Here is a 26,416-nt window from a genome sequence, read left to right as displayed (position 1 = left end):
TTTCGCAAACCGTGTAACTTACATTACATTCTGTGCACTGAAGCGTGAGATCACGTACCTTTCGCAAACCGTGTAACTTACATTATAATCTGTGCACTGAAGCGTGAGATCACGTACCTTTCGCAAACCGTGTAACTTTTTATTACATACTGTGCATTTAAGCATTGAAGCGTGCTATCACGTACCTTTCGCAAACCGTGTAACTTGCATCACATTCTGTGCAATGAAGCATGCGCAAACCCCGAAATTGAAAATAAATTAAGTGCATTAATCAAAGTATGTGATTACGTACCTTACATGAAAAAGGAACTGCTGTAAATAATTCCTAATCCTACATCCGAAACACTGTCTTAAAGCATGACAACATTATTGTCATTAATGACATTCTTTCAAGTCCGTTGAATTCAATCATCTATATTCATATAATAAGACAAAGTAAATTCTCACACCTCAATCAATTATGATCATGACAATGCTTTCCCTGAAATATTAAACAGACATCTCACGACACAAATTTTCTTCAGAACTTCTTTTAACAAAGATCATCTTATTACCGGGTATACTTATTTCAAAGAGGTTAGCTTCTATTCAATAACACTCGGTATCGTGTTTCAAAGTGCCATCAATCTTTCCACCTGTAGTTCATAAATAAACATACACTAGACCAGTCATATGCTGACACAGTTCTCGGATACAGTAAAATAACTTTGTGTGATATGAAATAGGAAACATCGTACAAAGTTCCAAATACACTATAATATAGGAACGATTTTTGCTATTCTTGGTTTTGTTTATGTAAGCATTTGAAAATCGCATGCAAATGATACAAAATGATTACGTTTAATATTGAATATGTACATATCTGACCTATGTTATTTCATGTATAAAACTGAATAAACATAGAAACAGAAATTTATCAAAAAGGTTAGTTTTTTTTCAATTGCAATCCTAAATTTTAAACTCTTATACTTAAGACTGCACGTGGTTTCGCGAATGGTTTTGTGCAGAAGCAAGTATGGTATTGCCGTCTTTTTAAAAAATACTCAAGTCTTTTCCATTCCATGCAAACCATGATTTCAAGTTTTGTTTCGACTGTCAATTCCTTCTTCTACTAATGATGTACGTCAGAATTGACATGAAATACGTGTTGCAAAATTGGAGTTTTACAACATAAAGTTACATAATACATAGTTTTACTATTGTATAATATCATCTGACAGTCTGAAATTTTTAGCATATTTAAAAATGTTTGTATTTAAATAATAACATATTGTGATTATTATTTACCTTTTGGCAGAACTTGAAACTTCTATCTTTTTAAAACTTCATTAAGCTGATTTGTCATGTTTATCAGTATTTTTGGCATTTTTCTGAATCGTATTTTTAGATCATCATCATGTTGTAAAATATTAGTTTAGAAAATTAAGTAAAATTTTAGTTGATTTTCAAAATTATTCAGTATGTGTGTTATGATTTTCCCTTTCTAAGTAAAGGGTGGTGTCATCCTGACGTATCAGTAATTTTGACGTAATATTTTCCTACTAGTAAACGGCTAGTCTAGACCACCGCTTCGAAGCAAACTATAAAAGAACATAAAGAATAAACAGTTAGGCTAGATCTTTTCATCTCCACAACATTGGTGTCACGGGATTATAGTGTCTAATCACCCATATAGATTTAAAAAAGATACAAAACTTTTAAACCCCACATCATATGCATGACCTTGTAGGTGCATCCTAATGGGCTAAATGTGAACTACCACTAATCCTTAATTGAGTCAGTATGAATATTCAAAATAGGTCAGGTACAATACATGATCCCCTATCTCGATTTATGACGTAGAACAAATATTTAAACATTAAATTGTCTGCCAATTAATATAATTGCAGTACGAATAGCACAAATTTAACAATTAATCTAACAATACCTCGTCCAGTCTGGTGATATGGCTATCAATAGAAGGTGTTCTTACTATGCGACAAACCCAGTTTCCCGATACTGTTTTTTGAATATATATTCAACTTACATATTTATACATTTTATTTGTACTTTTCAGTAATATACATTTTAATACAGATGAGAATAATTATCAGCAAACAATTGTATACAAACTATATAAACTGTAATAAAAGTAGTTAAAGTTTTAACTTTAAATCAAATTAATTTGTTTATATACATACTAGTATATAGAGAAAAAAGTGTTACAGTTCTAGCAATTACGGACATGATTCATTACAGAATACATATGCATGATGCATTTACTGCATTTGTCCACTTATTAATTCAATAACTGCATAAATGAATACTCTTTGAAAGCAACACGTGCATACATAAAAGAAACAACACATCAAATGACAGTTCTTAAAATGCGCGTATGAACTTTCGAAGTAAACAAACATCACTCACACCATGAAAATCAATCAATCTCAGACTATATATTCAATTATTTGTAGAAATTCTGGCAGTGTTATTGTTTAGAGAATTAATTATACTGACTGATCCCGTCAATACAGACACCACGGTATTCAACACATTTTGTTTTATTAGTTTAACAGGAAATCAACTGTTAGAAAGGCTTCCATGGTCCAAGTCTATGACAGTAAAAAAAACAGGTTACTGGCAATCTCATTATATTATCTGTTTACAGTCTGTTGCAGGTTATTGCGATGAGCATATTAAGGTAACAAACAATTGACAAACTACACAGAGATGACCCTGCAATTACATTATTAGAAAGGATTTCACATTAACATTAACCCTTAGCCTGCTAAATTTCTAAAATAGACTGTTTCATCATTCAGTTTGGGCAAAACCATTTATTATTCGAAGGGGTGTTCACTGAAAATTTACTAACTGAATAGCGAACAGTGCAGACCATGATCAGCCTGCACGGATGTGCAGGCTGATCTTGGTCTGCACTGGTCGCAAAGGCAAAACCAATCGCCGCCAGCAGGCTAAGGGTTAAAGGACACCTGCAAGTCTGCTTTTGAATGTTGTCAAACTGTTTTTACATATTAATATCTTTGAAGAGCTCTTCCACGCAATCATATCTTTTTGTTATTGATGCTTTTTAGCTAACCTGATGCATAATTAAATGATGAAAATGTATTACATTGGATACAAGTAAAATAACGAGAATACCCGCGTATTCGTTTATACTTTCTACTAAATCACGAGCATGTTGCATTATATTTCATTGGCGACAAAACAATTCTCGCTTAAGAATAAAAACAGTACTATTTGACAGAAAGAAACAGGCCTTGATTCTCTAATTGTCTTAACAATTAAACATAGTACATTTATATCAGATGTAAATACCATGAAAGTACGTTACATTATGTACTAATGTAAAGAAAATTAAGGGAGTTGATTAAACATATTTGCAGGCGACCTAAATACAAAAAAAATGCTTTTATTGCTTATTTTTCACGCTGTTTCATCAAATGAGATTATTTCCTGGCCGTAATTTTGCATTTCTAACCATTAGAGCTATATTAGGATTGATTGAAACAAGGCATGGTCAATATCCTTTAATGTAACTACATAGGTTATGTTCAGTACTTTCCACACTAGTTGTCACTGGAATTCTACATGATTTATTAAAAAAAAGGACGTGTTCGAAAATTCAAATAAAAGAGTGTGTTTCTATCGACAAAACTGATTTATACTGCAAGAAAATCTCCGAAATAACGGGTCTAAAGCAAATTTTTACACTACATATTTCTCTTAGAAACATGATTCTTACAACAAGTGCAAAACGTTTTTATACTATTGGTCCAAATGCCGTTAGCATTACGCAATAGTAAATCACTTGATACATTCAAAACAAATCTTAATACACGACACTGTATTTTAGAGACTTCATGGCATTGCTTTAAATGTTTTGATAATTGTTTTATATGCGGTAACAGCAGGTGTTAGTTTTTAAATTTTTGTGAGTTTTTACATTTCATCATTTATATTTTAAGGTTTGTTAAATTAAATGTACAACGCCATTGAATATGTTATTGTATAGAAATAGGCGTTAAATTAATTAAATCAGTTTCAGATTTTTTCAGTTTAACATGACATGGATTTGAATCATGTACTTCTGACTTTCACTTATAATGTATAAATGCACCTTTTGCAAAATCAATTACCTCCCTTTTTATCATCTTGATGAAAATGTTACTGTTATCAAATAATTTGCTACGGAAATCGTCATGGTTAAAAATAAAGAATGATGGACTAAGATATAAGTATGTACACTTGCAATGTACGTTTTTGTAGTTATGTTTAACGTCACATCAACATAATTTTAGGTCTTATGATGACGTCCAAGCTTTTGATGGTGGAAAAAACAGGTGCCCCTCCGGGCAATATTTCATTGCGGGTAGAAGCAAATACCTTCCGTAAGGCAGTTGGATGGATTCCTCACATGAAGAATTCTACGCCCAAAGCGAGCTTCGAACCCACATCGGTGAGGGGCAAGCGATTCAGAGACAGGACCCTGCAGTGTACAAATGAATATGTATCTAGCATTACATTTTTAACAGATTAATTGTCTTAAGCTGTCGTTATTTTCAAAACTTACTAAAATCATAAAAAATCCATATATATCTGTTATCTTTATTATGCCATTTAAAAGTTACCAAAACGAATGTAAGCTATTATAACTTATTCTCCTTCAAGTTTTATAGAAGGCAACCCTGCATCCATGGCAAATTCATTTTTAATTGCAATAGAAGAGTTAAGTAAGATATAAATATATTTAGAATTGATTCCTTGTTCTTACACATTGACGTCATTTTCCATGTTTTATGGCTTTGCTCTTAATCAAGTCGTTTATTAGCGCCGGTGATGACTTTTTTTTCAAATTGGTACAAGATATATGACTGCAACATAAACACGACGTGTTTCAATCAATAAAATGCCGTCGCTTACTCTGGTTAACTGATGTCAATTATAGATGTTAGATAAAAACTGTTATCGCTTTTTCGTTTTACATAATTTATAAGTCAATCTTTGTAGTAATATTAATTCTCTCTTTAAATGCAAAATCATTGAAAACGCTAACACGTACAATTGATACAGAAATATTTTGATCAAAGGATTTCATTTATTTCATAAATATATACTGACAAATGGTAGATGCTGGCTCATTTGTGCCAACTTGACCCTTACCATGCTGGATACAATTGATTCTGCCTTTGCGACCAGTGTAGACCAAGATCAGCATGCACATCCGTGCAGTCTGTTCATGGTCTGCACTCAATAATTTTCAGTAAACATCCGAGCAGAAATTTAGCATGGTAAGGGTTAAGTAAGTCAATATATTGAGGGGTTGTCCTCTCGAACATTTCTTAACAGAAAGACAAAACGGATAAACACTCTGAAATGATTTCGGATTTTTATGATTTATAAAACTATTTAACTATTTCCATTTGTCTGTAAACTTATTGCTTTCACCGAACCGATATCACAAATTTGTTTGTTCCCTTTGTTTAACCCACCACAAATGATAAATACAAATGTTGCTGCATAATTCCTTCCTGTTTCAGCGGTTAATTTCCGGTACATGCTATAAGAGAGAACAAATTTAACAAAATATTTTCGTAGTTTCCCTGAAACAACACATGATCATCTGAGACTTTATCACGAAATCAACGATTTTATTATGCATAGGCCAATTTCCATCTTAAGATACAGGAGCATTTTATATTCTGAAACAGCCATTTTATTTTCTCTGATTTTATAGTTTTGTGCTGCTTCATACATTAAATTAATTACCTGCAACTCTTAAGACACGAAATAATGTAGCTGCACACAATATTACTGTCATTTTGAATACTGCTAAGCAACAACGGGCACTCGGTAGGTTATTAGGAAAGACAAAAGCCAGTGAAATCTTTTTTTTCTTTGATGTACCTTCTGTTCTATATGTACGTATGAGACACTAATTCACTGCAAAATACAACAACATGTTGTTGTTGCAAAATACAGTTTAAACAGAGTGACTGTTTTCACTGTTCAAATAGATTTAACGTCACGGTAATAAGCACGTTGATAATTACTTCCCTTGGGAAAACAATAATGAATCAACTGTCTGAGGACGTTGCATGCTTACATGTATATAACATAATTATTATCATTTGAAAATACACATCTAAAGAAATCGATTAATGATAAGAAAGGGTTGAACTTGAACATGTTAAAGAATATAGTACGATTAAAGTTTTAACTTGATAATTTGAGCGTTAATAAAATTTTTACAGAAAAAATGCACCAGTTTAGCTTTAATTTACTAATACCATTTTAACGAAAAAATTGTCCCAATATTTTTGTAATTTTGTGAAAAATGCTGATGTACTGCAGTAAGTTTCATATAATAAATAGTCCGTGTAATTTAATAAAACAACCGTGTTGGTTCGCCGTAAAACCCAAATAAATAAATAAATAAATAAAATTAAAAAAATAACCTGAATAAAGTTTTATATCAGGTAAAGAAAGGAAGTTGAATTCAACACTAAACTGAATATAAATTGCTCATTTCATTTCAATAATTCCTCTTACCACGGTTACAGACGATCTAGAGATAAACGTAATTAATATGAAACAGTTCATTAAAGTTAATATTTATTCTGTGATTTACCGTAAATCCCGCGAAAAACAGGTCAGGAACGAAAGGGGAAACGTAAATTAATTAGATATTCATTTTTTACACAAGTTACTATTACATGTTCGAACGTCTAAGAATAAGCATAGCTAGAGCTATCACTAAAATCGAGTAATACCCTAGACGCCGCTTTGATACAATGAAAGCATGACCATTGACCTTCAAGTGTGATCTTGACCTAGGAACTAGTGACCTAGTTGTCTTGATGAGGATTACAATTCACGCTAGTTTTATGATTTTTTTTCTAGGGGTTCAGGAGATATGAAGTGGACACAAATTTTAGCTGTTTGATCTTTGACCTTTAAGTATGGCCATGACCTTTATCCTTATTCATCTGGGAACTGCACTCTGAAAGTCTTCTTTATGAGGTTTTAACCTGATACTAGATTTATAAAAATCTATCCAGTGGTTAAGAAGATATGGAGAGGAAAGAATTTAAGCTATTTGATCTTTGACCTCTGAGTGCGACCTTGACCTTGTGCGTTTTGACCTGACTTGTGAATTTTGCATGTTGTCTGGATTAGTTTAAACAATTGGTGCTAACGAAATTCCTTCCGGTGGTTAAGAATATATGGAACGAGAACAAATCTGAACAGGGAGCGGACATTTAAGGTTATTTGATCTTTATCCTCCAAATATGATCTTGACATTGGATACAGTGACCTGTGTTCTGCGCTCCCTGCACATAAACAACTTACGTTAGTTTAACGAAAATCGTCCAAGCTGTTTAGACAATATGGAGCGGACATAAAGTTAAGCTAAATGACATCTGACTTCCTTAAACTTGGACCCAGTGACCTGGGTTGTCCATCATGCACATTGCATTGATGGGGTTGACATCTGATGATCTTCTCAGTGGTTAAGAAGATATGAAGCGAAAATGAAAATATCTATTTGACATTTAACCTCAAAGTGTGACCTTTACATTAGATCTAGTTACATGGAATTTGCGCTCTGTATATTGTCTTGGTGAAATAAACCACTGATGTTTGTTTTATTAAAATTGTTTCAGCAGTTACGAAGAAATGAAGCGGGCATGACAGACTGAGTAACAGTGTGACGGACGGACCAACTTAACAACGGACACGCGTGACAAAATAGCCCCCATATACTTTGTATCTCGGGATATAAAACAGGCTGACCGTATTTTCTTCTTCTTTTTTCTATTTGAAATAAGGAACAGATAATTATATATTTCGGTGACAATTAAACTGCCAGCGACCATGGAAAAAGTATCAAATTAGAGTTTCTCACTACTGTTTCATCGGATCACTGAAGATATGTTCCATGTTGATATGCTTTTAACGTATTAAATTTTACAATATGCAAATAAAATAACTAATATAGCAATGATATTGGCCTTTATTATTTCTGAATAAAATCAGGAACAGTTTGCATTATACTAGTACAGCAAGTCGATGAAACGATTCTCGCTGGTAATAAAATACTTGCAGTTAAAAGAACTCGAGTTAAATGAAAAAGAGGTCTAAGGGCGTATAGATAAAGAAATACTTAGACTTTGCGACCAGTGTACATCATGATCTGCACTGTTCGCCATTCAGTCTGTATTGTTTTGGTAAGCAAACTTTTTTACAGTTAATGGTACTGTTCAAACTGAAAGATGGACAAGTTCATTAATAGAAATTTTGCAGGGTAAGGGTTAACACAGAAACATATAAGCCAGTACATATAAGTGAGTTTTAAACGTTATTTCACACGTAAGGAGAAATGAGAATTGCGTAGGATGTATTCTTGGAACGTTGCTGTTCCTATCTGATACTTGTCCTTCTTTGTTTGCTTTTACCACTCACACACCTCTGTCGGTGACCTTTATTAAAATGCTTTTAACGGTTATTTTCCATACTCTTTCATCACGTCATTGCAATTTTTCTGACTTTTTCTGACAATAAATCACATTACAAACCATTAGCGTTACATTAGTCCTGATTGAAACAAGGTATGGTCAATATCCGTCAGTATAATTATATGGGTTCTGTGTTCAGAACTAGTCCTCTTTACTTACTGACGAGAACTGTTACAAAACATGCAAGAAAACGATGAACTACTTATAAATCTACTGAATCTAAAATGCATCCATTATTCATTCATATTGCAAGACAAAACATGTTTTCACACTTCCATCAATAAGGTTTTTCTAAAATAATTTAAGATGCAGTGTTATAAGCTACGTAACCAATACTTATAGGTTATTAGATTTGTATTGGGAAATATGCACGAGGTCTGCAGCGGAAATATTGGGTGACTTTAGGAGAAAGAACGAGTGGGTATTTCGCGATGAAAATCTAATAACCTTTATTACATACGCATCTACACTTAAAATTATTACATAAATGATTCAAAGTTGCCATTTAGCCCGAGTGAAATTGAAAATATTATCTTTAAAGAAATCTTTAAATGACGTCACACACTCGATATGAAATCTGAACGTCAATATGGCACTGAAACTTAACGTAGAATTTATATAAGTATTTAATAAGTCAAATTATCTGTGTAACCTTTTTGAACATAAAATACCTTGTTAAAAGGTATATATACTCTCTATGTTAATCTGCATTGTCGCGTTTCAAAGTGTCCAAGTGTCTCATTAGAACTGAGACCAAATATCTTGATCGTACTCTTGCAGTTTATAGAAAAACATTAATAAAATTAGGCTTTCAAGTCGTGATTGCAAAAGAGACATATAAAAGAGCGCCAGTGACAATAAGAATGTTAACATGCCAGGTTAGCATTTTTATATGACTGATGGAATCTCACAAATTTTAATATACTCCTTACAATCAGGTATACAAGACGCTATCTTCTTCATATAGAGTTGTTAAAGAAACATAACCTTTTAGATGTATTCTGGGCATCAGATGTACTAGCCTTTATAAAACTTGCAAATTAAATTGGCTTTAGAAGTCAAAAGAACAACAATTTTATATGTTTGTCAGTTACTCGGTTTATGACATTAAACAAATTCCACTTCAACAGTAAGCAAGTTTTGTTATACTGCAAACATCAATCAAGTTTTTCAAAAATATCAACGAAGATACATCTTATATCTATAGTAGGAAAAAAAGGTATAAATGAGATTTCTTTCTAAAAAACATGGATAAAATACCAAAAAGGAAAAGCCACGCTCCAAAAGCACAACCTGCTCCAACGCCAACGCGCGCACGACCAACACACGCACTCTCACACAAAGCAAACACAGCAGGACAATACGGAAAAAAAAATAAGAGCACAGTGGGACACCGCCTATATGTTCCAAAGTCACAGGACAGTGTAAATAAAAGTTATCCCCGCCAGGTGAAACACTTTCATACGCAAGGGCAACAGAAGGCATGTTATGTAAAACACAAACATGCTCTTGTATATTTATATAAAAAGCAATTCTTAAGAACCTTAAACGCATGGCAGAAGACAGAGCACTTAAGGGCCTGAAGAAACAGGCCAGAAGACAAGAATCAAAATAGCTCAGTCCCGGTCGGATTTAAGAACTACCTATTATAGAGTCCTCCATCAGTTCCATCAGACACAATCATATGGGAAAGCGTAGCGTCCAACTGCAAAAGGACTGAACACCAAACATGCGGTGTGTCTCAAAACAGCTTTTAATAAAACGTTAAATAACTTTACTAAATACAAAATTACTATTTACTAATTAAGACATGCAGTTGGTACCACGACTCTTTTCACGTAAAATTATAACAGTTGACAACAGTATTAAGCCTGGCGAAATAATGCAAATACAAACTTTTGAAAGACGCTAAAGGGAGAATAAAACGTTGCAAAACAATGAAAGGAAATGTTGTCAAACAGCTGTTACACAATGTAGTCAATTTAGAACAACATTTAGTTAACTTTAGAAAATAAACACACCTTTCTTTATTAATCAGTAACGACAGTTACGATATATGACATGTATATTAACAACCCCGCAAAAAACTTATATGTTCTAAATCCATTGCAAAACATTTGTGTTGTTAAGCTTGACCCATTGAAAGGAATTCACTGAAATATGACAATTTAAATGAAGTTGTAAAAAAGGGAATGCTATAATAACCTGTAACATTATCAAAGAAAATATCATCGGTGAATGTTAGGGATCTTTATAACGTTTTCCATATCACTAAAATAAATATAGCTAACCGTAAAAACATTTCTTTGCATCCTTTAATTAGTCAGTTAAAATTGAAAGTTGCAATATTAAAAGAAAAAGATTATTAAGCATACAAACATAACGATAATGCAAACATCAGACTCACCTAGTAGTATTGGGCATACATATATCTGTCCATAGATGGTGTTCTAACAATGCGATAAAACTCGTTTTTGCAATTTCAATTTCAAAAAAATATACATTATTTAATTTACATAACTTTCCATTCAAATGTAATTTCCATATAACAGAAAACAGAAAACGCAATCCAGTCTAAAGCTATGAAACTACTGCATACCCTGACACTTGTAGAAATAACGACAGCAGTCAAAACGCTATTATCTAGAGAATTAATATACTGACTGATCTCGCTAATATTGACACCTAGCTATACAAATTAGTCTGCTTTATTAGGTTAACTAGAAAGGCAATATTGATGCAGGGGATGCAAATATACAACGACAATGTCCCTTTTATGCATTTGTTTTCAGCAGAATTGTTTTACTCTGAAACCAAAAAAAAGTACAGTTAATGCACAAATGCTTTTGCAATTTTCTAATATTGCTCTTTGAGGATAAAAATGACTGAAACTCATTATAAACGTGTTCTTTCAACTGCAAAAATACTAACACGATTTAACATATTTGTTTTTAGTTTCAATGAGAGAGAACAAAAATCACGAAACGAACTTGCGACAAAAATAAGATTGAAGCCCGTCGCCGTTGTACAGAAATGCAATTGCACTTCTTCTGTATCTAAATATAGGCATCGCATGTTATTTTATTCATGCTGTAACCTTACATGAATTTCTCCATTTTCATGTCTTCACTTTAAATCAAGGCACCTTTTCAATACTAAACCATAAACCATTTCGAGTGTATTAATAACAACAGACTTGCCAAAGGTAAATAATATCTTGGACAAGTAACGCAAACCCATAAATATACATGCAACTATTGAGTTACCTTAAAAACACAGTGACTAATCTTGAAAAAAAAAACATAAAGGATAAACTTTAGTACTTTTTCGTGTTTTCGAGACTGAACAGCCGAGCGGGAAACAAACTGCGGGCGAAGTAAATCACACAGACTCTTAAACCTACTTTGATGTGTTTCAGATCAACGTAATTAATAGTTAAAACAATAAAACAATTGCCCAGCAAGTAGGATTTTGTTACCCAGCAGCTCCCAGGTGAAGGAATCTGTCGTTAGACAAACCATACAATTTATATGCAGAAACATACAAGAATATGAAGGAAATTAAAGTTAATTACTTATCCTAATTAATCAGAAAAACCAAGTTAGACTGTTTTCATCATAGCACAAATACTTAAGAAATTCAAGATTGTATATCCCGATATTAATAGAAATACAAACATCCATAATATTATTGCTTATAAAATTAATAATACTGTCACATCACGTCAATGTTGACATCATGGTCTGTAAAGTACTTTCTTTTATTAATTTTGCTTACCAGGAATAAATTGAATTCCTGAGTCAAGGACATCTGCCTAAAATATGTTGCAAATAGCAGGAAAAAACTGACATAGTCTTAAGCAAAAATGTTTTTTATGAGACAAAAACATTTAAAGTTAATTAAATCTGAGAATTGCCGACATAAAATACAAGATTTTGTGGCCGTGAGGTTATTATATCCATTTTCTGTAAATTTTAAAGGAACAGTAACGTACATGTGCATTTTCATGAGTTCACCTTATGTTGATTTTGTGTGGAACATTTAATTAAATAGTTGTTTGAAAAGTATTACAATTATTTAAAACAATGCCTTTAAGTTTTCCTTTGTACAACAGTATCAATGGAAAAATAATTATTTACTAGGACTTTATGAGGACTAAATCTGCCTATAAGCCATTTCAAATATATATATATATATATACATATATGAACATGTATTTCTTGTTCCAAGGAATATATAACAGCCATGAACTGCTTTAAGTGTGCGAAGACTACCTTAAAGAATTTGTACTTGCTTCGACAGGTTCATTGCTTGTAAAGTACAAATGCACTACTTTCTAGAGATGGCATTGCGTGTAAAATCATTGATGTATAAACTTTAATGGATGTCTCTATTACTTCATGTCCTTACCTCTTTCATGGCGCTTATACAAGATTGATTTATTTCGAACACTAGAAAAAAACCTTCACAGCAAATTGTACTGTAACACTGACTTATGCTACGAACAAAGAACAAAAAGTACATGCTAGTATTCAGGTGCGTTGAAAAATTTCATTTTGACATAGTTTGACTTTTTTTGTACTCAATGTTTTCAGGAATGAATAGAGTAATCATTAATTAGAACAAATGGTAACAAGAACTACAGAACGAACTATAAAGTATACGTGCTCTTTTTCCTTCCATCCATATTTGGACCATTCTCACATTTAATAAGTATTACTTTAATATCAACATCATTATCATTCAGTAACAAAACGGGACAACTTTTTCAGCCACTGTGTATTCAACAGAATAGAGTCTCGTCAGAAAACATATAAGTAAACAAAACTTGTTTGCACAAACTCGTCACTGCCTAGTTTTCCTTAAGATCAGTACTTATTTAATTCAATGACGAGAATGGAAAAGCATTTAAAATGATTACAGTATTTTCACAATTCAAAACCTATCTTTATTACATTCATAAGGTTACCATTCTCATACGGTTTAAATAGTACAAATGTGCTCTTGTATAATATGAAACTATGTACAGCATTTTAATTTAACAACAAAAATGTGACCGCTTTCTTTAACAATTGTTTCATCAGCAGACAAGAGTCTCACCAGAACACTTGTACTAAAACAAAACGAATCTGCATAATCTCTGAACTGTCTCGTTTCTGTTACAGTAGTTGTTTTCCACAACATTATCTTTTATTTGATTAACTGAGACAAAACAGAACTATTCTGATTTCATCAAAAACATCACTACAATAAAAGGTAAGGTCAATCCGTCCCTAAAATTTACTAAAATGCCCTTGGCACTGCAAATATAACTGCCGTTTATACAGACTTTTAGCTTGCAATACACATAAATATTTCTAATGTTTAAGCAAATGGAAAGCGAGACAAAACAAGTTTTATAGCAAATCAAAAGCAGAAAATCACAGGTTCTAAAATATACTACTAACAGATTTATATTTGTTTGCAACAAGAAATCAAATGTATAGTACAAACGTTATATTATTCTATTACTACTTAGTTTTCCAATCTATAATGCGCATTTGTATCACTTAACTGTCCTAATATTTTTCAATATTGAATACAATATGTTGCATAGGAAGACGCAAAGACTGCGGTTCAAACCTCCGTGTTAAGTAAACGATAAAAGTCGTTGACCGACAAAGTTCAACTTCAATAATCACTGGACGTGATAATTCTGTATATGTTTTATACATGAGATCTTGTCTCCTTTATTGAGAAAAATAAAGCATAGAATAAAATACTGTTTAACAGTGTCCTCTATAATACGGGATACGTTTGAAATCGCACCGATCCTGGAAGCATTTTGCCTAACGGCTCGCCCAATATGAGTATTTGAATGGGTACTCGTCCAAATATATCTCCATATTGTGCAGAACAATGTTAAATTACATAGTGATAGTGAAACAATCATTCTTCAGCATTTTAAAGAAAGAAATGATCAAACAGATAAATCCCACTTGAAACCATTTTCTTAATAAACGATCCATATTAGCTCACATTTAAACAGGTTAAAACGTTTAACCTATACAAAAACCATGCACCAGTCTAGACTCCAAAAAAACCCTGATACAACAAAGCGCAACATTACGACGCAAACCAAGTCGAACACTTATGATCCTAACAAATCGTACAACCACAGTCAAAGAACTTTACTAGACCTGACAACAAAAACATAATGAGATATATAAAACGAGAACGTATTGTATTATTGTTTTATATGGTCAGATTGTGTTTAATAACTTCAGTCAAAGAAATTGTTTGTTTGTTTTGGGTTTAACGCCGTTTTTCAACAGTATTTCAGTCATGTAACGGCGGGCAGTTAACCTAACCAGTGTTCTTGGATTCTGTATCAGTACAAACCAAAGAAATTGTAGTCCACACAAGTAAGCTTTTATTTTTGATTTATTTCACTTAAGACGATTTACCTCCAGGATGTATACAAGATAGTGCAGATCAAATAATTAATCCTTTCTGTAGCTGATATGTTATGAAATAAAAAAAAACAACACACACACAACAAAACTGCTTTTTATCATCCATCCTTTGACAGTATAATTACCTCCTTTTATGTACAGAAATGACAAACGTGCTTGAAATACATAATTTGAAACGTTAAGGTTTCTATACAAAGTAAGTTTGAACGAAGTAACACACATGATATTTATGTAAATATCTAATAGGTACTGCTACCATTGCTTCACAATCTCCTTTTAATTTTCCTTCATTTCAAGTGACTTGTTACGTATGCGTGGATAGACCGATTTTAAAGAAATGTATTTTAACATACCTAACACTAGCTTTAATTATCTGTTCCTACGCAGTACAGCTTGGGTTTTCAGACCAGTCAGTCTGAAAATAAAATGAAAATTTAAACAAGAATTATCACAACCTTCAGAAATTTGGATAACAAAGATTTTTTTCTGGAATACATAAAATGTTGCTTTTCTGAAATATCAGTTTTAGACTAATGATACTATAAAATCAGTTCAAACATAAATCATAAAAGCTATTGTTAATTCAATAAACTCCGTTCTAAAAGAATAAAAGCTCTGTCAGAACAGAATCAATAATATTACAATATGTTTGTTACATTATAATCAAGTTATACAGTCAGATAACAAAATGACACCCGAGTCAATTATTAAACAGATTGTGCTGGAAATGGCATCATTAAGGGCTTCTAAAAATGACAGAAAAGCAGAAGAAATGTCAGTTAGTGAAATTTTAGTTCAGAATGCACTTTACGAGAAGATTTTTTCTGTTGTCTTTCATATTCTGAACTACATGCACTACCTTTTGCTGCAGACGTGCCCCTGTCATGAATGTTTGTCAATGCTTTCCAGTCTATTAAAGTTTCATGTTGAAAAGGGAAAATGATCTTAAATCATGCGGAAGTTATTCAATCTAATATTATTGCTTAATTTATTGCACGTTGAAGAAATATCTCTTTGCTCAAGTTCTTCTATAAAACCTTCCCAAATAGTTTCCTTCTAAATTCCTATGATAATAAATTATATATGCCAAATGTCGCAAATATCCATGTAGACTACAGCAAATTAAAAAAGTGATGAAAACGGATTTTGTACAGTTTTGCACACCGATCTTAAAACTGACTTTCAGTGACCATGAATGTGACCTACTGTCCTACATTCTTAATATTTTAGCATCAGTTTGACATTTGAAACAAGTAGCTCGTATTACTCAGGTGAACGATCCAGTGTCATCATGATCCTCTTGTTTCTTACTTGTCTGTTTGTTTATCTGTGTATGTAAATTGTATGTGTGTGTTTGTCTTTTGTACTTACGTGTCTGCGCTGCTGAGGTTTACGGTTTAGAGAGTCTGCGTTTAAGGAACGTGGTTTTCCTTGTTGAATATTCATTCTTGCTCCACTTCCCCCTAACACCCGACCCTTTTATCTACCCCTTACCCCTCCCTACTTTTTTCTGTATTTTGCATATAGTTAAAATGTACTTTATGTTTGATTTTTGAAGGAAACCGTCTACACTATTTTTCTGTTAAAGCTTCTTTTTGTTGTGGGCCTACTTTTTGATGCATGGCTCTATGGCTGTTTGGGTGCTCTTTGCTTCCTACCTTTTAACTTTTATTATGTTCAATATGCAGACAAACTGCATTCAAATGGCAATCACTACATAAACCTAGTAATGCATTTGGGATTTATGTCAATTTAATTAAGATAGCACTAAATTTAATTTCTAGAAACCTAAATCAGAAATATGACGCTTGAAAATATCAAACTCGATTATCAATAAAAAACATATAGCAATTATTATTTTAAACGTTTTTGAATTCCTCTGTGTATTTCACAAAGCTACTGTTATAAATCAAATGCAATTGGAAAACAGTAAAATATTCCATGAACTGAAATGAAACTGGCAGCAGTTTGAAATTTTTAGCGAAAAGTTCCACATGCTGTATATTCGTTAAAAATCTTACAGTTTACAATCCAATGCGCATTAATTGTGTGTATGGTAAACATTTATTTGAAGATAAGCAAGTGTTGATGAAGCATGCAGTACATTGCAACTGATAACGCATTTTATGCTGAAAGGACACATCTCTCTGGTTCTAGCAAGACGGTAGTCGACGTATATATCCCTTAACTCTTTTATACTTGTTTGTTGAAATAGTAGACCGACTTAAAACTTGCTTATATTTTTGTAGATTCAATATTACCTAAAATTTTGTTAACATTTTGGAAAACATCAAACAGTTCCGGATAATCAATACTTCTACACAGAAATAATATTGCAAGATGCATAACGTATCTTCAGCTTCCAATTTCTATACTACAATACTGCAATAAACATGCCGCATGCCCTATATAATGACTAAACTAAACTGTGATATTCTGGATTTAGAAGTATTCATCAGCTGAATATTTTTGCATTTAAAACAGATATAATGAAAAAGAAAAGCAAAAACACTGATAACACAAGGTGGTAAAAGTTTATTTTTCAATATTATAAACATTAAGATGCATTCATGGCAACAGAGGAACTGTCTGGTTAATTAGAACACCTAAAGTTAATAACATTCTTCCTAAAGATAGTCATAAATATTTGAGACCATTTATATAGAATTGTTTGTTAGATTTAATGTCACACCGACAAAATTATAGGTCAAATAGCGACTTTCCAGCTTTTGATAGATGGTTGAAGAAGGACATAGATTCAGACATTATCGGAGACCTAGGTAAAACCATCGACGTTCTCTTAGACAGCTGGACGGGTTCTTCAGTTGAATGAAATTTTCAACCAAAGCGAGGTTTGATTTCACAGTGGTGCGATGCAAGTGCTTCGAAGTCAGCGACCTTAAACACTTGGCCACGGAGGCCCAGCTACCTTAAACACTTGGCCTCGGAGGCCCAGCTCATATCGAAATGTAATACATACAAATTAACAACACGTCTAATGCAAAATTACTTTCCATCTAGTAATTTATCTTTGACATTTATATTTGAAATAACAACTACTTTACAGCTTCAAACAGATTTTATTCATGTACATTATGTCGTTTCTATGGTTTCGTTTACCTTTGGTTTTTTCCACAAAGATAGAAAAAGCAGACCGTAGCAATATCTTTTGATATATTGATGAACAATATCTTTGTAAACTCCTTACATAGGTCGACCTACTATAAACTTTAATGAAATCATGCTAAAGCATTAAATGTTTATCAAAAACATCCTGATTTTTCGCTATTGGTAGGTAGCTTATTTTGTTGAGTTTGACGTCGCATCGACACAATTATAGATTATATGGCGACGTTCCAGCTTTGATGGTGGAGGAAGACCCCTGGTGCCCTCCGTGCATTATTTCGTCACGAGCAGGCACCTGGGCAGAACCACCAACCTTCCGTAAGCCAGCTGGGTGGCTTCCTAACATGAAGAATTCAGCGAGGCTCGACCCCACATCGATGAGGGGCAAGTGGTTTGAAGTCAGTCTATAGTCATTAACTTTGAATTAGATAGAACTTAATATATTTAATATTTTTCTCTTTTGGTTTTTTGAACTACAAATGAGAATACAGTATGCACTCAGAACATCACTAATAACTGGATCTTAGAGGTGATTTCAATCTCATCATAAGGCCCACATTGCCTTTTGATCATAATGTGGCTGCAACATTTTTGCTATAAACATAAAATATGTCATACTTTCATTACGTCCTATTTTCTTAGTTGTTTTCTCAAATATTTGCCAAAGGTTCCAATGTTACTTATCATAATAGAAAATATTATTGAATCCATTGTTTATGATTACCTCCCTTCAAGGTTGTAACTGTGCAGTTTTGAAAATAGTGCTTTTCTTACCATGTAAGTATGCATAACATCTAAATGGACAGCTGCTTTATGTATTTTAATATAAAATTAAAAGCCTTACGGAACTTTAAATGTATATCACAACTTCTTTACTTACAGGCAAAACAATGAAACCATCTTCAGGAAATAGCATTCCTTTTACCGTCAAACTGAATGTGTTTGGCACAATATTTATATTATATCAATTATCTAATGTAGACAATATCTCATAAAATGTATCATGAAGTCTGTACACACTTATAAAACGTTTTTTCAAATAACGCTTATTCGCATTGCCTTATAACTAGAATTTCTATGTATAGGCTGCATTTAGTAACACTTATTCATATGAGTTATTTCACTTTCTATTGTTTTCTGGAGCTAATAAAATCTGTAAACCATTTTTAACCTAAAAGATATGACAAATCACTATCTGCTCAACTCATTTATTCACTGGCAGCCAATTAAGAGTTCTAAAATGTTCTTGATCGATGTGTATTCTGGAACTAAAGTCGAGCACGAATCTTACTAACTTATTCTCAGTGGTCTGCAATATTCAATGAGATCCGAGTCGGGTCATTATACCATATGGAAAAGGCATAGTCATAACGACACTGAATTAAAGACATGACAAGCAGCTATTTTGCATGTTGAGTAAGATAGTCCTTTTGCGATAGAGGAACTTCAGCCTAGCATTAGCCTTTTTAATAACTGAACATGTCATAGCATCAAAAGACAAATTAAGATCCAAGTTATCGCCCATATACTTTACATAGGATGTGGGTTCAATAGAAGTGCCATTGCATGTATTTCAAGATGTGGATCTTACCTTAGCCTGTGAATGGAACCAAATAAATGATAAAGATTCAGTTTTGTCCAGTTTAGAATCAATTAACCATTGACTCACAAGATCAAGATCTTCGGTTAGTAATTTCTGGACATGAGTCTTCATTTTACCTGACATAGGTAAAATACCTGAGTCACCGGCATAAAGCAGAAGTTTATTCTGTAAAACTGCTGACATGTCATTAACGTAAATTAAAAATAAAAGAGGCCTGTGTACAGACCCCTGTGGAACTCCGCATTTAATTGAAGCATAGTTACGTAGAGTATGTTCCGGCCACATCAACAAGCTGTTGTTTGTCCGTGAGGTATGACTTAAAAACAATGATGAATATCCAACAGGGAAAGCCACGTTCTGAAAACGCAGCATTCCCAAACGTAAGCCCAGCACGCGGACGCGCACACGACGACCACATACACACACAACCATCCCAAGATGTCATTACCTAAACCTGAAGCTTGGAGTTTCATAGGTCCAGAGTATCGAATGCTTTCTGTTTTCTAAAAGAATCCTGCATATAATGTTACCCTTATCCATGTCCATCCTTATAAAATCAGTCAAATAAATTAATTAAATGTCAGTTGAGAAACCACTTCTAAAATACAAAAAGTGGAAACTCCACAGGTCGCTCAACACAACAAAAACGAAAATGTTGCAGGCTCGGTTTGATTGAGCCTGTTCATGAACGGTAGTTAAAATGCATGCTACAGTCCACGCCCTCTAGCCCCGGGTTGAGCAGAACTCAACATTTACACATGCTAAAAGTACAAAAAACAATTTAGAGACATCCGCAGATGTGTTCATACGGCGGTGCACATGGAACCTTCAATGCTACACTAGCCTGTAATTCCATGAAAAGCGGCGTATGGTCCCCGGTTAAAATAATGGGTTTGCCCTAAACGAGAAAACAATGAGCAGAACTAAACAAACTGGAATTTAGAAAGGGGATCTGAGGTTATGGAGCCTGCATATCACAGGAACTGCCAAAAAGACAAAATTAAAAAGCAGGCACCATATCCAAGGGGTGATTAAACAATACCCAAAGCTATGAAAGCGGGAGTATTGGAACCACCCAGGCCGAAATTTTCATGCTGAGAAACTAAACAGTACCAGTAACACGACATAAAAGTCGTGCTGAACGATCTGAGAAGATCGAAATATAACAGCCCTGATTGAATGTACGGGGAGACTTTTTACGGCCGCCACACGGCACAAACAACGCTGCTGTGATAATTAAATACAAAAAGTGGAAACTCGACAGGTCGCTCAACACAACAAAAACGAAAATGTTGCAGGCTCGGTTTGATTGAGCCTGTTCATAAACCTAATTGAAATTCATACTTACTGTACTGAAAATGAAATTCAACTTGGTCGTAGACAATTCTTTAAAAAATTTGACAGTATTTTGATACTAAAAATGGAAACAGAGCGATAGTTTCCAACAATAGTTTTATCATTTTTTCTTAAAACGAGGAACAACTCTAGCAAGTTTAAGATCATCTGGGACAATAACCTTTACTAATGATAAGTTAATGATTTGAGCTAATCGGCTTGTAATGATTTAGGCACCGTCTTTAACCAAACGTGATGAAATATCATCTAGCCCTGTTGTCTTATGAGCACTTAGCTTGGTTAATTATTTAAGTAATTTGTTTTCAGAAACAAATGAAAAAGAGTAACTGTGTTTTAAAATATCTTTGTTCGCACAAGATTTAGTTACAAAAAGTTTCTCAAATAGGCAGTTTTTCAACAAGATTTGAGGCAACTAATACTATTGATAATAAAAAAAAAACGTTCAGCAATTGCTTATCAAAACAAATATTCTCATCAATTTTCAGATTGACATTTACCGGTGATGAACCGTTTCTTTAGTTCTAAAATGTACATGAAATCGTCTTCATTTAAGAACTGTACTTCTGTAAGTAAGAATAAGTTACTCTGATAGTAATTACGTTTCTAAGAACAGTGCTGAAGCAACATTTGGCTAATTGAATTGACGTATTGATCCCATTGACAAAAGGTCGGCCAGGCCATTATCAACAACAATTTCCAGAAGAATTGTCTCCTGATGTAGTCACAATTACCACTTTGACTCGCTAACTCTTATTTATCAAAAAGTTTCTTCCAAACAAATGAAGATGTCTGCCTTTAAGTTCATTACAAATGTAGGAGTATGCACATTATCGTTCTGTCTGAGGAATACTGGAGATCTGTTAGCAGGTGATGGACTTCATAGGATTAGTTGTGTGCAAATTATTGAGATGTAAGCATCAAATTAAACGTCCAAGCAATGACGACATGAACTTGCATATTTTGACTGTCAGAGATCGTTTGAATAATTTCACATCATACTTCGTTACAATCAGTTACAAACCCTCTGTATTTTTTTTTGTCTGTATTCGGGTTTTACGTCTTTCTCAACAATTTTTCAGTCATATGAACGACGGACAAGCCCTCTGTAAGCCAATATCTGTTAGCATTTCAAAACGAACCAAGCACTGGCAGAGATCACAGACATTTTTTGTTACAATTTCAGCATGTTTAAAACTGCACTGTTTACCATCAAATTTCATTATATTACAAGACGGGGAACTCTGAAACTGACCCATAGTAAACTAACTTCCGCTAGATACCCGTTCTGCATTGCGCATAAAGTTAAAAAAATTGTTTCGTAGTAAACAAATCTCGTGGAGTTATTTATCATCCGGATCAATGAAGCTGAAAGCTCCGTCATCAAAAGGCACATATAAAGCAAGTAAATATGCCACATAGGAAAAGTTGACTAATTTATAAAAGTTATTTATTTTTTTCGTCGAAATCCTTATGTGTCATTTAATGGAAAGCTTACAGAACCGTCATTTGAAACCAGGAAGTTATAGGAAGGTGCTAATTTTAAAGATGAACCGAAGTGTCAGTTTAAGTCAAACCCAGACCGACAAAAAATATCCGTACAGTCGAAAATAGTATCATTTCCATTTGACAGACATTTTATCTTATCACTTATGTCTAGTTTCAAGTCGTGAAAACCTATCCCAGCATGCTCCTGTCTCTTTAATGACACGATGTTATCTAAATGACATTGAACCATTTCAGAATCGGATATTGCAGGGTTTCAAATTGGTCTTAAAATAAATCGGAGAGTCAGTTTAGATTTTCTTCAAATGGCTGTGCATAGTAACACTGAAACTTAGAAGATAATTTGCTAGTATTGCAAAATTTTAGTTCCGATTGTATAGTGCATCTGGTAGACTTGCATAGCTCTGATACAGCTAATATAATTCATTTAGTAGTATTGCATAGTTTTAGTACCTGTAATGTAATGTATCTAATAATACTGCATCGTTTAATACCATCTGTGTAATGTATCTAGTAGTACTGCATCGTTTTAATACCATCTGTGTAATGCATCGAGTAGTACTGCCTCGTTTTATTACCATCTGCGTAATGCATCGAGTAGTACTGCATCGTTTTAATACCATCTGTGTAATGCATCGAGTAGAACTGCATCGTTTTAATACCATCTGTGTAATGCATCTAGTAGTACTGCGTCGTTTTAATACCATCTGTGTAATGCATCTAATAACACTGCATCGTTTTAATGCCATCTGTGAAATGCACCGAGTAGTACTGCATCGTTTTAATACCATCTGTGTAATGCATCTAGTAGTATTGCATCGTTTTAATACCATCTGACATCTGTGTTATTCATCTAGTAGTACTGCATAGTTTTAATGCAAGTTTTAATGCCAGTTATATAATGCATCCAGTAGTACTGCATAGTTTTAATGCAAGTTTTAATACCAGTTATGTAATGCATCCAGTAGTACTGCATAGTTTTAATGCAAGTTTTAATACCAGTTATGTAATGCATCCAGTAGTACTGCATAGTTTTAATACCAATTATATAATGCATCTCCAGTTGATAAACGGCATAAAAAACCAAAACAAACAAACTTTTAGTTCTGATTGTGTAATGATTCTTGTAAAAATACATATTTTATTTATACTGGCTGTATTGTAGTATTGCAAAGTTTTAATACCGAATGTGAAATGCATACTGTAGAATAGCATCGTTTTGATACCGACTGTGCTATTGTCCATGGTCATGCAACTGTACCAGTTAAACATGTTTAAGTATAACAATAATTTTGGGCATGCCTATCTTTGCGCAAATCTAGGCTACTTTTAAGAAAGAAAATTAAAACAAATACAGGAGGGAAAATACGACGTGTACATGTAATAAAAAGCTCAACAGGAACAGTAATATTTGAACAGTTCACTTCAGTAAATGGACAAGTAACTAAAGGAAAATTGGTTTATCAAACATGTCCGTGATAAACAACACAAAAACCAAAGTATCGTCCACCTAATCTCTATGGGTACCCATCTAAAGTTAATAAAAAGCTTGCTATAGAATATTAAAGTTTAAATTGGGACTCTATCTTAATAAAACTGCATGAAAGTAACTCAGTTATTCTAGACTGCAAGATATTACAACATCACATGCGCGGGCTGTTAATCTTATTTCACCGAAAATAGTATTATATGTTCTAAAGAAAGTTGTTAAATGTCAGAATATAATTAGTTGTATTTTAAAACGGACTGGAGTTCAAATGTCTTTGTTCGCTGTTATACAGATTTCATTTCTGTCGACATCAACTTACTGTATTTGCAGAACTCCAGATTTCTGTAAAACGCTTCACGCCAAGTTTATGAAATTAGACAGATTGATGATCATGTATTGTGTGCAATTTTTATTTAAATTAAAAAGAACAAGGCCTGTCACTAATGGTGATGAATACCCCAGACAGCAGTTTATTGTCAGGGGAACAGGTGTATTGAAAATATGATACATTGCATTTTTATTTTGTACAGGGAGAAAATGAATAAAGATGCACAAAAAATGCTGTGCAAAAACTGTATAAGATCTCCTTAAAAGACGAAAGTAGGTCAGTAGGTCAAAATCAAGGTCACTGAAAGTCAGTTTTGAGACGTGTGTTCAAAACTGTACAAGTGGTCCAATTTTATGGCAATATCTTAAAAAAGAAGAAAGTAGTCAGTAAGTCAAGGTCATGGTCAAGGGACCATGTAATCACTAAGAGTCATCTACTAGTCATTTAAAATATGTTAGAAATTTATTGAATTTTTTTTCCAATGTAACTCTATTCATATTTGAAACAAATAAAAGGCAGCTCAGAATGCTAAAGTATATCAATGTAGGTTATAAATCCTCAGCTAAAAAGTCATATTGGACAAACCTGCTTTATAGTATTTTACTTAACAAGGTTAAATAACTCTTTTTATTCTATTCTCATTTTCTCAGAAAGAATAGAATAAGTTAACATGCGCAACGGAATATTTCAACGATGGCGTCATGCGGATACTTCTATCGGTCAACAGCTTTTTTGCGATTGTTTTCATTTTTTGAACCGTCCAACATGAAAATGACCACGGTACAGAAAGCATATTGGACGGCCATATGGTATAAATGGAAAACTGCTGACTGCCAATGATTTCAACAGAAATGGTAACGTAACGTAAAATGTTACCATATTGAAGCACTGCCACCTGTACATGAGTGTGAGTACTGAACTAAAAAGAAAAGAGAAGGGTACTATAATCTCGGAAGTCACAGAACGAAACAAATTTGCAAGGCCTTATTTACATTTGAACGAATCTGACAAGGAATACGTTTCTAATATTATCGTATTATTACAATGATAAACCTAAATGTTATAATATTACATTTATTAACAAAGTACTAACATGCTGACCATTTTTAAATAAAATCTTGCAATCACACCGTTGCTTCAACTGTAGCTGAAACACGCTTAGAATAAAAACACAGATGCCAAAACGCACTTAAACACGTTTAGAATAAAAACACAGACACCAAAACGCACTTTAACACGCTTAGAATAAAAACACAGATGCCAAAACGCACTTAAACACGTTTAGAATAAAAACACAGACACCAAAACGCACTTTAACACGTTTAGAAGAAAAACACAGACGCCAAAACGCACTTAAACACGTTTAGAATAAAAACCAAAACGCAGACGCCAAAGTTTAGAATAAAAAAATAAACGCCAAAACGCACTTAAATACATGAAAGATTTATTGGTATATAAGAAAATACAGAGGATTAGTTCATTGATGCAAAATTTGAATTTTGTTTCTTTAAAATGTATTTTGTCCTGTAAATTCTCGAATTTTCGACACTGTGATGATAAAATTGAGAAATTTTGGAAATACTAAAAGCTATATTAAATAAATACAGAACAATTTATCTAGAATCTCCATGACAATTATAATTCGCATTGCAATCATTTGAATACTATAATAATTGACAACACTAATTTTCTTTTGGAAGTAAAATATACCAACACTTTAACCAAAATGATTTGGACTATTCCGTTCATTTTCTTTATCTGATGCGCAGAACTCTCCGTCTCAGCTATGTTCTGCTTAACGTTTTAGTTACAGATCTCGGTTTAGCAGATAGGCTTGGTCCAGAACTCCGTAATATTAACTAAATCCAAAATAGTTACTATTTTTAGATATTAATATGTACAAGACTGATCGTTCGCTACATTATCATTGTATAACAAGTCACATAACCTTTTTGTCAACACTTCACCAAATTTGTATGTTAATAAGCAAACTATGCGCACTCAGAAATTGACATAACAGTGGCTGTTTTAGTGCCT

The 26,416-nt window shown here is 33.1% G+C and overlaps 1 protein-coding gene across 5 annotated transcripts in view; it reads right to left on the bottom strand.

Moving 5' to 3' along the window:
* Positions 1 to 26,416, bottom strand: part of LOC123546334 (1-phosphatidylinositol 4,5-bisphosphate phosphodiesterase epsilon-1-like) — a 250,351-nt gene that overhangs the window by 197,781 nt on the left and 26,154 nt on the right. For all 5 annotated transcript variants that reach the window (XM_053551894.1, XM_053551895.1, XM_053551898.1 and 2 more), the window contains exon 2: positions 15,328 to 15,389. The gene's annotated coding sequence lies outside the window, so the exon portion shown is untranslated. The remainder of the gene's footprint in view (positions 1 to 15,327; positions 15,390 to 26,416) is intronic.

Source organism: Mercenaria mercenaria, chromosome 9 (genome assembly GCF_021730395.1).
Source record: "Mercenaria mercenaria strain notata chromosome 9, MADL_Memer_1, whole genome shotgun sequence".
NCBI lineage: Eukaryota > Metazoa > Mollusca > Bivalvia > Venerida > Veneridae > Mercenaria > Mercenaria mercenaria.
The sequence above is the reverse complement of the archived record's forward strand: the minus strand, read 5'-3'. Positions and strand labels throughout refer to the sequence as shown.